The sequence below is a fragment of the Lithobates pipiens genome, unplaced genomic scaffold (genome assembly GCF_037356315.1).
Source record: "Lithobates pipiens isolate NorthernLeopardFrog02 unplaced genomic scaffold, aLitPip1_a1.2 Scaffold_8, whole genome shotgun sequence".
Taxonomy (NCBI): domain Eukaryota; kingdom Metazoa; phylum Chordata; class Amphibia; order Anura; family Ranidae; genus Lithobates; species Lithobates pipiens.
Window position 1 is genome coordinate 116,989,944 of NW_027507903.1, and position 13,927 is coordinate 117,003,870.

A 13,927-nucleotide genomic window follows, 5' to 3' on the forward strand; every position below is an offset into this window, starting at 1 on the left:
TTGGATAGCATCCCTTTAAACCCTGCCTACAGTAGATACGATGTTTGAAACTTTGGGCTGCGTTTGTTTTCTCAGGAAAGTTCGGTGTAAGATACCTTATAACAGGAAATCTCTGTGTTGGTAGGAAACTTAACACAGCCATACCAGGAGTGACAGGAAGTCTGTACTGCCCCTGCAAGATGGGAAGCAAAGGAATAGGGAATGTTCCTCCTCTCAGCAGGTTCCATTCTTCTAGGCAGATAAAGAATATATAGACTTCAACCCTGTATGTAGTTTGGGATGGTAGCTAGCGTGCAGCTGTAGATCTCAAGATGGTAAAAAAATTTATCCCCATAGAGACCTTCAAAATGGGGTCCATTAAACAAGCGCAGCCAGATGGCAAAATGCTATTTTTATATCTTCACAATCTAAACATCCCAAAATATTTCTTTCTTTCTTTCATAATTGGTAAGCTTGTGATTGATTGGCTAGATGCATTTCTAGTTTAACAGTCTGCCTTTTGGCCTATGCAGGTCTCCAAGGCTCCCTTCCATTGCAGCCTTCCCAGTCATTTGCAGCCTTCCATTGCAGCCTTCCCAGTCATTTGCAGCCTTGTCAGTTTGTTTTGCAGGCTTTCCATTTAAAAATGGCACCGCCGGGCTAGAGCGGATGTCTTGTGTATATCGGCAGCGCTCGGTAGCTCTCGGCTATTTACGGTCGTTCTCGGCTATTTTTGGCCATTCTCGTCTGCTTTCGGCCATTTCCGTCGGTTTCCTAAAGCCAATGAGGACGGTCACAAATAGTCGAGAGCGGCCGAAAATAGCCGAGAGTGGCCAAAAATAGCCGAAAGCTGCCGAGACCGGCCGAAAATAGCCGAAAGCTGCCGAGACAGAAAAGGCAGAAGAGCTGACAATCGACGGGGGATCGGAGTATAACACGCACCCACAATTTTCCCCTGATTTTAAGGGGGAAAAAGTGCGTGTTATACACCGATTAAATACAGTAAATTATTATCTGAATTCTATAATCACTTAAGGACATCAATAATCCAGGAAGGTTTTCCTGCTTACCTATACAGTATCTCACAAAAGTGAGTACACCCCTCACATTTTTTGTAAATATATTATTATATCTTTTAATGTGACAATATTGAAGAAATTACACTTTGTTACAATGTAAAGTAGTGAGTGTACAGCTTGTAAAACAGTGTAAATTTGCTGTCCCTTCAAAATAACTCAACACACAGCCATTAATATCTAAACTGCTGGAAACAAAAGTGAGTACACCCCTAAGTGAATATCTCCAAATTGGGCCCAATCAGCCATTTTCCCTCCCCGGCATCATGTAACTCGTTAGTGTTACAAGGTCTCAGGTGTGAATGGGGAGCAGGTGCCTTAAATTTGATGTTTTCACTCTCACCTCTCTCATACTGGTCACTGAAAGTTCAAAATGGCTATAAGAAGATTGCCAAGACCCTGAAACTGAGCTGTAGCACGGTGGCAAAGACCATAAAGCGGTTTAACAGGACAGGTTTCACTCAGAACAGGCCTCGCCATGGTTGACCAAAGAAGTTGTGCTCAGTGTCATATCCAGAGGTTGTCCTTGGGAAATAGACATATGAGTGCTGCCAGCATTGCTGCAGAGGTTGAAGAGGTGGGGGGTCAGCCTGTCAGTGCTCAGACCATACACCACACACTGCATCAAATTGGTCTGCATGGCTGTCATCCCAGAAGGAAGCCTCTTCTAAAGATGATGCAGAAGAAAGCCCGCAAACAGTTTGCTGAAGACAAGCAGAATAAGGGCATGGATTACTGTGGTCTGATGCGACCAAGATAAACATATTTGATTCAGATGGTGTCAAGCATGTGTGGCGGCAACCAGGTGAGGAGTACAAAGACAAGTGTGTGTTGCCTACAGTTAAGCTTGGTGGTGTGAGTGTCATAGTCTGGGGCTGCATGAGTGCTGCATGAGTGCTGCTGGCACTGGGGAGCTACAGTTCATTGAGGAAACCATGAATGCCAATATGCACTGTGACATACTGTAGCAGAGCATGATCCCCTCACTTCAGAAACTGGCCTGCAAGGCAGTATTCCAACATAATAACGACCCCAAACACCTCCAAGACAACCACTGCCTTGCTAAAGAAGCGTAAAGGTGATGTCTCCAGACCTAAACCCTATTGCAGGGCATCCTCAAACACAAGGTGAAGGAGCACAAGGTCTCTAACATCCACCAACTCCATGATGTCATCCCGGAGGAGTGGAAGAAGACTCCAGTGACAAACTTTGTTGCAGTGCAAAGTGGATTTTCCCTTTGTAAATAACCCCCACTGTGTGTTTTGTGGCTTGGGATCATGAGGGAAATCCAAATTTTGAGTCACAATTTGTGTGTATCTTCAAAATTTGGCTTTTAGAAGGGTGAGATCACCCCATCCGATGAAGGCAAAATCAACACAGTTTTGACATACTAATGTCTTATATGGCCTTCACTTTAGCAAAGTTTAACTTTGTAAGTTCCTGAGTTGGGGATGTGTGTGTTATGTTTTTAAACATGCCTGTTTAGCCCCAAAAAAGGCAAATTTATGTTAAACATACATAAACTGTCTCCACTGTCCTGTAAAATTTGCCAAAATCAGGCCGTTTTAGGGACTCCAAGCAATTAATTCATGAAGTTGAAAAGGATTATTTTTATCATTAATGCATTACATACATTAACAACAATAACATTATGTGCATCTAGCAGACCCACAGCACAGCATAGTTAGCTGAAAAGAGATTGTCACCTCTTTTATCAAATAAGTTACGTTTGCACTATTTAAGAAAATGGCCAAATATAAAAGGCCATTTGAGAACCTAGGAGACAGATAAGAAACACAAACAGAAATTCTAATGAAATATGAGTTTAGTTTTAAAAAATAAAAACAGATTAAACAGATTCCAGATGTTCTCGTAAATCAACGGCTCCCATACCCACAAAGTACTCAACATAGTTTTTCCGTACTTCGTGGGCACTTTGGAGGGGTAAGCCAGGAAGGCCACTTTCAAGCGCCATCATTGTTATTTCATCAGGTGAAAAGTTGCAACTGAGGCCAGATAGTTGGCTGCATTCTTCCGAAGGAAATTGTGAAGAATGCAGCAGCTCAAGATAATGTGGTTTAGTTTATATTTGGCCCTGTTGATGGCCATAAGGAAGAGCCGGAGCCGGTAACTAAAAACTCTCTGCTCCGGGCTCAGGGTCCTCATGGGGAAAGACCTCATCTGATGCTCCCCCAGCACAAAGGCCTGATCCACCACAAAACTGAACTGCCCGCAACATTATCCTATGGAGGTGGCAACCCCAAGGTGCCACTTTGGAGATGGCGTAAAAATCAAAATCAAAGATCACTCCTCCATCAGACATACAGCCATTCTTCCCTACGTCCAGATATAGGAACTCATAATTCGCTGTCACCACCGCTAACATCAAAGTACTACCGAACCCCTTATAATTGAAGTACTATGACCTTCAGTTGGGTGGTGGGACAATCCAGACATGCTTTCCATCGATCGCACCACTGCAATGGGGAAAGTCCCACTGCTGGTGGAATTGGGAGGCCACAGTTCACAATTCCTGTGGGTTGGAAGGAAACTGTGTAGTCAAACAAGAAAAAAAAATCTATCCTAGATTTAAACAAGACAGGTGAGATACTGCATTTTTAATGCGTGTAATGACGTGCACTAAAGTGATGCACATACTAATGCAGAAATAGACATCAATGCACCAATTAAAAATGCATGTACTTTTTAAAACACAAAGGAGTGAATGTGGCCTTTAAATCTGAGCTGAAGGAGTCCTAAACTATACTAATTACACTGACTGCTAGACTGCCTATAATTTATACATGATGTTTACATCACATTTGCTTTTTTTTCCATTCTAAATATTTATGAGATTCATCCTCACATATTGCAGACTTTTGTTAGGGCCCTTTCACATGGATGTCATCTGTTTTGATCCTCCGTGAATTGATCTCCTGCTGAATAAGAGCAGAATGGTACAGATAACATTTTTATTTACAGCCATGTCCATTCAGTTTTTTCCTCCGTCGTATAATGGAAGAAAACACTAAGCTTAACAGGCCCATGTGAGATCTATGAATTTAATATGGTGTATGTAAACAGATATGCATCCATTTACATAAGGGGTCTCCAAACTTTCTAAACAAGGGACCAGTTAAATGTCCCTCAGATTTTAGCAGGGCTGGGCTGTGACCAGTGAGGTTAGGTAATGTCTCAGGCTTGGTGGCCAGTGGGAGTAAAAAAAATTACACAGCACCCCTGTGGTAAGGAGGATGAATAACGCCGTATCACAGGGATTAAGAGGAGCCATTGAGCCCCCCTAGTTAGTGTCTGGTAGAAATAATGCCCCATCTTTGGTGTCAGAGGAAGAATTTCTGCTCCGTTATTGGTGTTAGTTGGGAGGAACAACTCACCATTGTTGGTATCAGAGGGAGGAATAGTGCCTCATATTAATGGGAGGAATAGTTTTCCAAGGGCCGGATAAAGGCAAGCATCTGGCCCATGGGTTGCAGTTTTGAGACCTCTGAGTTACATCCTTTTACTTCCAGTCAGTCCCTTTTATGTCTGAAAAAAAACAGAAAAGGACCATAGACCTTTTTTTTTTCATCACCTAATTGGACTCAGAGGTAACCAGATGTAAACGAATGTACAAAGTGTGATGGTGTGAGCTGAGGAGCCAAACTGGAAAATCGCATCATTGGGACAGAGATGCGGGACTGTCCTTCCAAATATGGGACAGTTGGCATCTATGCATAATTAGTAGAATTCTCACTTCATCACAACTGCTCATTCTGTCATAGCCAGGCGGTGGCACCAGGCTGAGGCTCCACTGACGGCTGAATAGGCTTGTGAGTTGGACTAGATTGAGCTCATGGAGCGTATGATCGCAAGGGATGAGGATAAATCTGAATCACACAAACTTATGTGGACAGTTTGGTTTCATTTCAGATATTCTTCTGACTTTGACTCCTTTTATATCCACTAACGTTTAAGGTTCCAAGCTTATCCGGGGTTCTCCCCATTTTTTTTCCCTTTTTCTTTTTTCTCTCTCCCTCCTTTTCATCTCTTTCTTGCCTTCTTTTTTTCCTTCCCTTCTTATTACACTCATCATTACTTTTCCCGTATATTTCTTCAACCCCACATTTTTACATGGTAGACACCACTAGTGTATAACAAAAAACAGAGAAAAGAAAAAAAAAAGTCCTAGGGGGTCGCACTAAGTAAGGAGACAAAATAGAGGACAACAGAAAGAGGGAAAGGAAGGTAAAAAAAAGGGGGGGGGGGAGAGTAAAAGGGATCCAGTCGTACCACCAATCCCCAGATGAAGGTATTAAAATCAACAGTGTTTTGTGCTCCTCAGAGTAGATACATTTGTGCCAGTAGAACTATTTTTTAACAATTTTTTTCTGGAGGCCTTTCTCTGTGGCCTTTCTGGTATATTTCAATAGAAAGCTAGCATCTTTGTGTTGCCTGATACTTTTTTTTCTTTTCTTTTCCATTTATTGTTTTCTCAATGTAGACCAATGGCTTCTGATAACCTGTTGGGTTGTTCACCGTTTATAATATCAGATTCGTGTTACCACTGTTTAAAGCTATATACAAATTTTTGTTTCTGTTCTACTTTGTATGCTGGCGTTGCTCATTATGAGGTGCATGTATGAATCTGGATACATTTGTTCAGTTACGATCTGTATTTGTAGTGCACACTTGTATTGTCTGCAAATACTTAATAAAAAATTTAAACATAATTAGTAGAATTCTCAATTTTCCACAATAGTATTCCTTTAAATAGTTAATCATATTTTCCCCAGTTGTATGGAAATAAATTGTTTGTGATGTTATATTTGTATTAAAAACTTGTAATACTGTAATCTTTGCCAAAAATGAAAGGCACAACGAGATCAGAAACACTTTCCTCTAACACACAAAAAACATTGCCTGGAGCCTGGAGCACTTAATACTCAACCTTTCCTGTTCTCCAATCCTGTTTGAAAGCTGTTTCAAGCCTTCATCTAAAATAGACCACAATCTGCATTAATTTAAAACAAGGCACATTCTTTGCATGTTTCTGCTACTGGGTTCCAGGCTTTGGGAAAGCTAGGGCAGACATTCAACAAGATGAATCAGTTACACCCTCTTTAGGACTTCATGTACAAGGGGGAGATACGTTTTTGAAACCTGAGAATAATTTTCCTTACTGATAGGAAAGGTTCAGTGGTACATGGTAAACATGTTCTTATTCTTTGGACATAATGCTCCCTTTTGTATCGTGCTGGGTTTACTTTGTCAAGATGGGAGCATTTAATATTACAGTGAAACCTTGGATTACGAACATAATTCATTCCCGGAGAATGCTTGTAATCCAAAGCGCTCGCATATCAAAGTGAGTTTCCCTATAGAAGTCAATGGAAACAAAGACAATTCGTTCCTTATTGACTTCTATGTGGAAACTCGCTTTGATATGCGTGTGCTTTGGATTACAAGCATTCTCATAGAAGACAATGGAAACCAAAACAATTCATTTCTCATTGACTACTATTGCATGCAATACCACATATGGCCAGAGGTGGGGGACCGGAGAGCCTCAGAAATACTCGGGGCAGCTCCACTGAACTCGGAAAGGCTCGGGAACAGAGTATTTCCGAGTGATTCCGAGCGCCTCCGAACAGCTCCGAACCATTCCGAGTGTCACCAGCGCCCCCACACCTCTGGCCAAATGCGGTACTGCACACCTCATTAGCTTGAATTCTGCTTGTTTTGTGAGGCAACACTCGCAAACCGAGTCAAAATAAAAAAAATAAAAAATTTGTTCGTCTTTTGAAACATTCGTTAACCGCATTACTCGTTAACCAAGGTTCCATTGTATTGACATGCATTAAAAATGTGATTAAAGAGATAAAATGATAATTCTCCCACTCTAAAAAACTCTGGTCCGGCCGCACCTGGAGTGTGCTGTCCAGTTTTTTCGGCACCAGTCCTCAGGAAGGATGTACTGGAAATGGAGCAAGTACAAAGAAGGGCAACAAAGTTAATAAAGGGTCTGGAGGATATTAGTTATGAAGAAAGGTTGCAAGCACAGAACTCATTCTCTCTGGAGAACAAACGCTTAAAGCGGGAGTCCACCGGGACTCCGCGTTTTTTGTTTTTTTTTAAAAGCCAGCAGCTACAAATACTGCAGCTGCTGACTTTTAAATAGTGACACTTACCTGTCCAGCGCGCCCGCGATGTCGGCACCCGAAGCCGATCGCTCGCTCGTGCCGCCGCCATCTTGGGTATGGGAATCAGGAAATGGAGCCTTTCGGCTTCATTTCCCGGTTCCCTACTGCGCATGCGCAAGCCGCGCGGCGCAATCCGGACGGTCCCCGCTGCCTCTGGGAGCTGTGTGTTTCCCAGCAGGCAGCGGGGCACTTGCTGAAGGGGGCGGGCGCTTGCGGAAAGGGGCGTAACGTACGCCCCTTTCCGCAGAGAGCTAGCCCGGAAGTGGGTGCAGTTACCTGGATTATCCAGGTAACTGCACCCCCCTCCCCCCTGAAAGGTGCCGATTGTGGCGCCGGAGGGGGGGGAGATTCCGATGAGCGGAGGTCCATTTTAGGGTGGACCTCCGCTTTAAGAGGAGATATGATTTCAATTTACAGATACCATACTGGTGACCCCACAATAGGGATACAACTTTTTTTGCGGAAGGGAGTTTAATAAGATATGTGGCCACTCACTAAAATTAGAAGAAAAGAGGTTTAACCTTAAACTGCGTAAATAATTTCAAAAAACGAATAGATGGGCACCTGAACGACCGCAACATACAGGGATATACAATGTAATACTGACATATAATCACACACATAGGTTGGGCTCGATGGACTTGTATCTTTTTTCAACCTCACCTACTATGTAACTATGTAACTATATTAGAACACTGCAATTTCATCAGCTAATTGATAACGAAAAAGTCACTCTGTAAGTGACTCATGCAGATAGCAGAGGATTAAAGCAACATACAGAAATGACACTAAAGCCTCGTACATGTGATCGGACTTTCTGTCAACAAAACTGTGGATTTTGTCCAAAGGGCGTTGGCCCAAACTTGTCTTGCATACACACAGCCACACAAATGTTGGCCAACAATTACGAACGTAGTGACATACTAGACCTACTATAAACCTATAAAAAGGAAGTTCAATAGTGCTTGTTGGTTCCTTTCTGTTTTTCTGCGCATTCTTGTCAGTTAGTTTCTGTTTTTCATTGCGTTCTTTTTGGTTTGTTTCTGATTTTCAGGTTGTGCTTGTCAGATCCTTTCTGATTTTCAGTGCATTCTGAACAGCCATTCGTATACTAGCCATGTGGCGTTCTCGTCTGAGAGATCGTGCTATTGTTGGGCTTGGAGTTATTGCTTTGACTCAAGTCCAGGCCAGGAACAGGGGGAGTAGGAGTTCTTGGACCAAGAATTGGTTGCTTAATTGTGACCAATTCTGTCATATGCCTTTTGTTGCGGGAGCTCCAGGAGAATAATCCTGATGATTTCAGGAATTATCTCTGGATGACAGACCCTTGCTTTCACCGTCTATTGGCTTTGCTGTCCCCCTATATTACTAAGCAGGACACATGCATGCGGCAAGCCATCACTCCTGAACAAAGGCTCGTTGTTACGGTACTTGGCGACAGGGAGCAGTCTCCAGGATCTGACATTCACGACTGGGATCTCCCCCAGGCTCTGGGAATCATTATTCCAGAGACCTGTACTGCCATCATCCAAGTCCTGCAGAAGGACTATATTCGTGTAAGTTTTAGCCTTTAACATCACATTCTATGTATTTAATGTTTGCTAATGTATTGTATTAATTTCTTAATTCCATAATTACTATTATTGTAATATGCTGTGACTGTCCTATTTGTCCTCATGCATGCAGTAAGCTTTCAATGCACCTTTTTTGTCCTTCATGCATATTTGCCTTCACTAACCTCACCAGCATGCTATCCTGGGCCCATACACACCTAGCCTAGTAACTTAACACTGTATTTTGCCTGTGTCACGTACCTGGTGGAGGGAGCCCGGAATGCAGGGAGCGGCCTCTCGTAAGCCTCTGGTTCGAGAATCCCTGGAAGTGGGGACAGGAATTCTAGAGTTCAGAGGGCACAAGTGCCGAGCTGGTGAAGAGTAGAACTGGCCCTGGAGCTGACAGCAGACAACGGCAGGCACAGCCGGCAGCGGGCATGGATGGTCAGACTGGAGCAACTGGCAGGCAGGCAGCAGACAGCAGCAGGCACAGGTGGTCGGACTGGAACAGCTGGCAGGCAGGCAGAAGACAACAGCAGGCACAGGTGGTCAGACTGTAACAGCTGGCAGAAGAAGCGAGGTCAAGGTACAAGCCGGGTCGGTAACAGGCGGGCAGCAACGGTACACAGGAGAAGGCAGAAGCGTGGTCAAACGGTCCGAGGGTCAAAGGCTGGCAGCAAACAGGCATCGTCGGGAACAGGCCGGGTAACAAGGAACAGGAACAATCAGGTAAGCAGGAGGCAGAGTAACTGGAATGCTGTAGACTGGACAGCACAGAGGCACTGAAACGGATTCCTTAAGAAGCCCTTTGGGCGCCAACAACGGTCGCACGGCGTGCCTGCGCGCGCCCGTGTGAAACCGTGCAGCCGTTCGTGACCCCGCGCACCCGCGTGCGCCCGTTCGTGTCATCGCGCACCCGCGTGCGCTCGTTCGCAACATCGCGCACCCGCGTGCGCCCGTTCGTACCTACTCGCACCCGCGTGCGTCCGTTCGCGTCAACGCGCGCCCATGGATACCTGTTAACTCTCAACGAGGGGATTCCGTGGGTAGGCCTTCCATGAGCCACTGGATTCCGGAGATGGCCATGACATTGCCCCCCCCCCCCAAGGGGCAGCCTCCGGATGCCCAATTGTGCCATCTTACCTGGATGGGACCTCTCAAAGGCAAGTATCAGTCTTCTGGCGTGAATATTGGACTCAGGCTCCCAAGAATTTTCTTCAGGCCCGTACCCCTTCCATTTCACCAAAAATTGGATTTGATTGCGTCTTCGCCTACAGTCCAGGATGGATTCCACCTCATATTCGACTTCACCGTCGATGATCACGGGTTCAGGTGGAGCAACCTTCCGGCTGTCAAAGGGATCTGGAACGGCTGGCTTGAGCAAAGCTACGTGGAAGACAGGGTGAATCCGGAACGATTCTGGCAATTTTAGTTCATACGCCACATCATTCACCTTTTTCACAACTGGGAATGGACCCACAAATCTTGGACCCAACTTCTTAGATGGACAGGCCATTTTCAGGTTCAGAGTGGATAGCCAAACGTGATCCCCGACCATGAGACTAAGTTCTCCCCTTCTCCTCTTGTCAAACACCTCTTTATTATACTTCTGGGTCCTTGTCATGGTCTCCTGCAGAAGCCTGTTGTTGGATCTGAAGAAGTCAATATTTTCCTGAACCGCTGGTACCGGACATTCCGGAAGATTGTTGGACAAGAATAGAGGATGGAAACTGTAGTTTGCGAAGAACGGGGACTGTTTCGTGGCTGAATGAATGGAGTTATTGTATGCAAACTCGGCTAGTGGTAGCAAGGGAGCCCAGTCATCCTGAGAGAATGACGAGAAACAGCGCAAGTACTGTTCCAACGTCTGGTTCGTTCGTTCAGTTTGCCCATTGGTTTGAGGATGGTAGGCAGAAGAGAAACAGAGATCGATTTTCAGGGCCCCACAAAGTGCCCTCCAGAACTTAGACGTGAACTGTACTCCCCGATCCGATGTGATATTCGCAGGAATGCCATGCAGTCTCACGATTTCTTTAATGAATATTTTGGCTGTTTCCGCGGCGGAGGGAGTACCCTTCATTGGTAAGAAGTGGGCCATCTTAGATAACCTATCCACTACCACAAAGCTCGTGGAACAGCCTTCTGAAGGTGGTAGCTCGACAATGAAGTCCATTGAGATCATCCGCCAAGGTCTCTCTGGGACAGGTAGTGGTTTCAACAGACCCCAGGCCCTGGACTTTCTGCCTTTGTTCTGGATGCAGGTGACACATGCCTCCACATATTTCTTACAGTCCGACTTTAACTGCGGCCACCAGAATGTTCGTTGAACCAGTTCGGAGGTCTTATGGACTCCAAAATGGCCAGCCAGCAAATGGTCATGACAAGAACTGAGGACTGCAACTCGAATTTCCTGAGGAACGAAAATCTTGTCTTTGTACCAGAAGAGTTCGTCCTTGGCCAGAAGAGTGACGTCAGGTGGAAGAACAGCACTAATGGAAGCCTGCTTGATCTGGGACAGCAGATTTCCTTGGAGCAGGAGGAAGTTCCCTGAGGGCAGAATGGTGTCCGGATGCGAGGAGATTTCGGGTTCATTAAACATACGAGACAGAGCGTCCGGCTTAGTATTCTTTGACCCAGGACGATAAGTTATGTGGAAGGAGAATCTGGAGAAGAAAAGTGCCCATCTGGCCTGACGTGGTCTCAATCTTTTGGCAGGCTTCAAGTACTCCAGATTTTTATGGTCCATGTAAATGAGGATTGGATGCGCTGCTCCTTCCAGCAGATAACGCCATTCTTCGAGAGCCACCTTGATGGCTAATAGTTCCCGGTCTCCGACATCATAATTTCGTTCTGCCTCGGATAGCTTGCGGGAAAAGAACGCAACTGGGTGCAGAAGAGATCTTGGTCCACGTCTTTGGGAAAGTACCGCCCCAACCGCTATCTCGGAGGCATCGACCTCCAGAATGTATGGCAGGGTTGGGTCGGGGTGCTTAAGAATAGAGGCGGACACGAACAAGTCCTTCAGAGTGGTGAAGGCCTTTTGAGCCTCGGGAGACCATTGGAACCTCAGGCCCTGTTTAGTTAGTCTCGTGATGGGAGAAATGATGGTGGAAAATCCCCTAATACATTTTCTATAAAAGTTTGCGAATCCGATGAACCGTTGGACCCCTTTCCTGTCCGTAGGAGCGGGCCAATCTCGAATGGCAGAAATCTTCTGAGGGTCCATTTCGATGCCATCTATGGAAATGATCAGCCCCAGAAACTGAATACTTCATTGTTCGAAAGTACATTTTTCCGGCTTGGCGTATAGTCTGTGAAGACGGAGTCGGGATAACACGTTCCTGACGTGTTCCCGATGTTCAGCCAGGGAAGAAGAAAAGATCAGGATGTCGTCTAAATAGGTGATAACGAATAGATCTAGATAGTCTCTAAAAATGTCGTTTATGAAATGCTGAAACGTGGCAGGGGCATTACATAAATCAAAAGGCATGACCAAGTACTCAAAATGCCCAAAGCGAGTACGGAAGGCAGTCTTCCACTCGTCTCCACTTCGGATGCGGACGAGATTATAGGCACCCCGAAGATCCAGTTTCGAAAACACTGCTGCGGACCCCAGTCTTTGAAATAGTTCAGGCACAAGCGGCAAAGGATAACGGTTCTTTATAGTTATTTTGTTGAGTGCCCGATAGTCAACACAGGGGCGTAAGGTTTGGTCCTTCTTTTCCACGAAGAAGATTCCCGCGCCTGCCGGGGAAGTAGAGGGACGTATGAATCCCTTTATTAAATTGTCATCCAGATAGGCCTTCAGGGCTACCAACTCAGTTTCTGATAGTGGGAAGATTCTCCCAAAGGGAATTTCTGCACCTGGAAGCAGTTCTATTGGACAATCGTATGGTCTGTGAGGGGGTAAAGTCTCGGCACCCTTCTTGCTAAAAACATCCAGGAAATTGTGGTAGACTGGAGGTACAGCCTGACGGGTTTCTGCATCAATCTCCAGGCAGAGCAAGGAGGAGGAAGCTTGGTCGGTTCCCGACAAGCAGTGTTGGAGACAGTAGGGTGAAAGGAATTTCAACTTTCCAGTGAACCAGTCAATCTGGGGATTGTGTGCCTTCAGCCAGGGCATGCCTAATATGCTAGGGAATAGAGGGGATGTGATGACATCCAAACACAGCAACTCCTGGTGGATCCCGGCAATGGTAGTAAACAAGGGCAGAGTCTCCTGAGTTACTGGACCAGACTTGAGAGTTGAACCGTCGGCCAGATGTACGGAAAATCCCTTTGCCCTGGGCCGAAGGGGAATGTTATATTTTGAGACAAAGGATAAGTCTATAAAGCCACTGCAAGCTCCTGAGTCAATAATGGCGTTGGCCCGGATGTTCCCTCCTGGGAGCTGCAAAAGAATGGGTACAGTCAGATGGGAAGTAATACTTGGTAAATCAGAAGTAAGGGCAGGAGACATGGAGAAGCACTTACGGAGCTTGGCAGGGCAAGTGCGCACAAAATGTCCTGGTTCTCCGCAGTACAAACAGAGGTTTCCTGCCCAACGGCGCTGGCGTTCTTCAGGCGTCAAGGAAGGTCTAAGTAGGCCCAGCTGCATGGGTTCAGGTGGGTCCTGGTTCACCGTGGTGGAAGTAGAAGAGGCTGGATGGGAGGAGTTAGGTACCCGGGGTAGCATCCACACTGGACGAGGGGTTGTCGTGGACCGTTCCAAACGACGTTCTCTTAAGCGTCTGTCTATTTGGATAGACAAATCCACTAAGGCTTCTAGAGTCTCAGGAGTGCCCACTCGGGCTAGCTAGTCTTTCAGGGGTTCCGAAAGACCCATACGGAACTGGTAACGTAGTGCCGCGTTATTCCAATCTGTGTCAGAACTCCAGCGTCGGAACTCCGATACATAGTCTTCCACGGGTCTACGGCCTTGCTGTAGTGTGTGCAAGGCCGCTTCATCGGTGGCAGTTAATTGTGGGTCTTCATATAACCGTGACATGGCCTGAAAGAAAATGTCCAGAGTTTCGAGAGAAGGATCCTTCTTTTCCAATAGGCGATGAGCCCAGGACTGGGGTTCGCCTGTCAACAGGGAGATGACATATCCCACTTTGGTGGATTCAAGGGAGAAGGT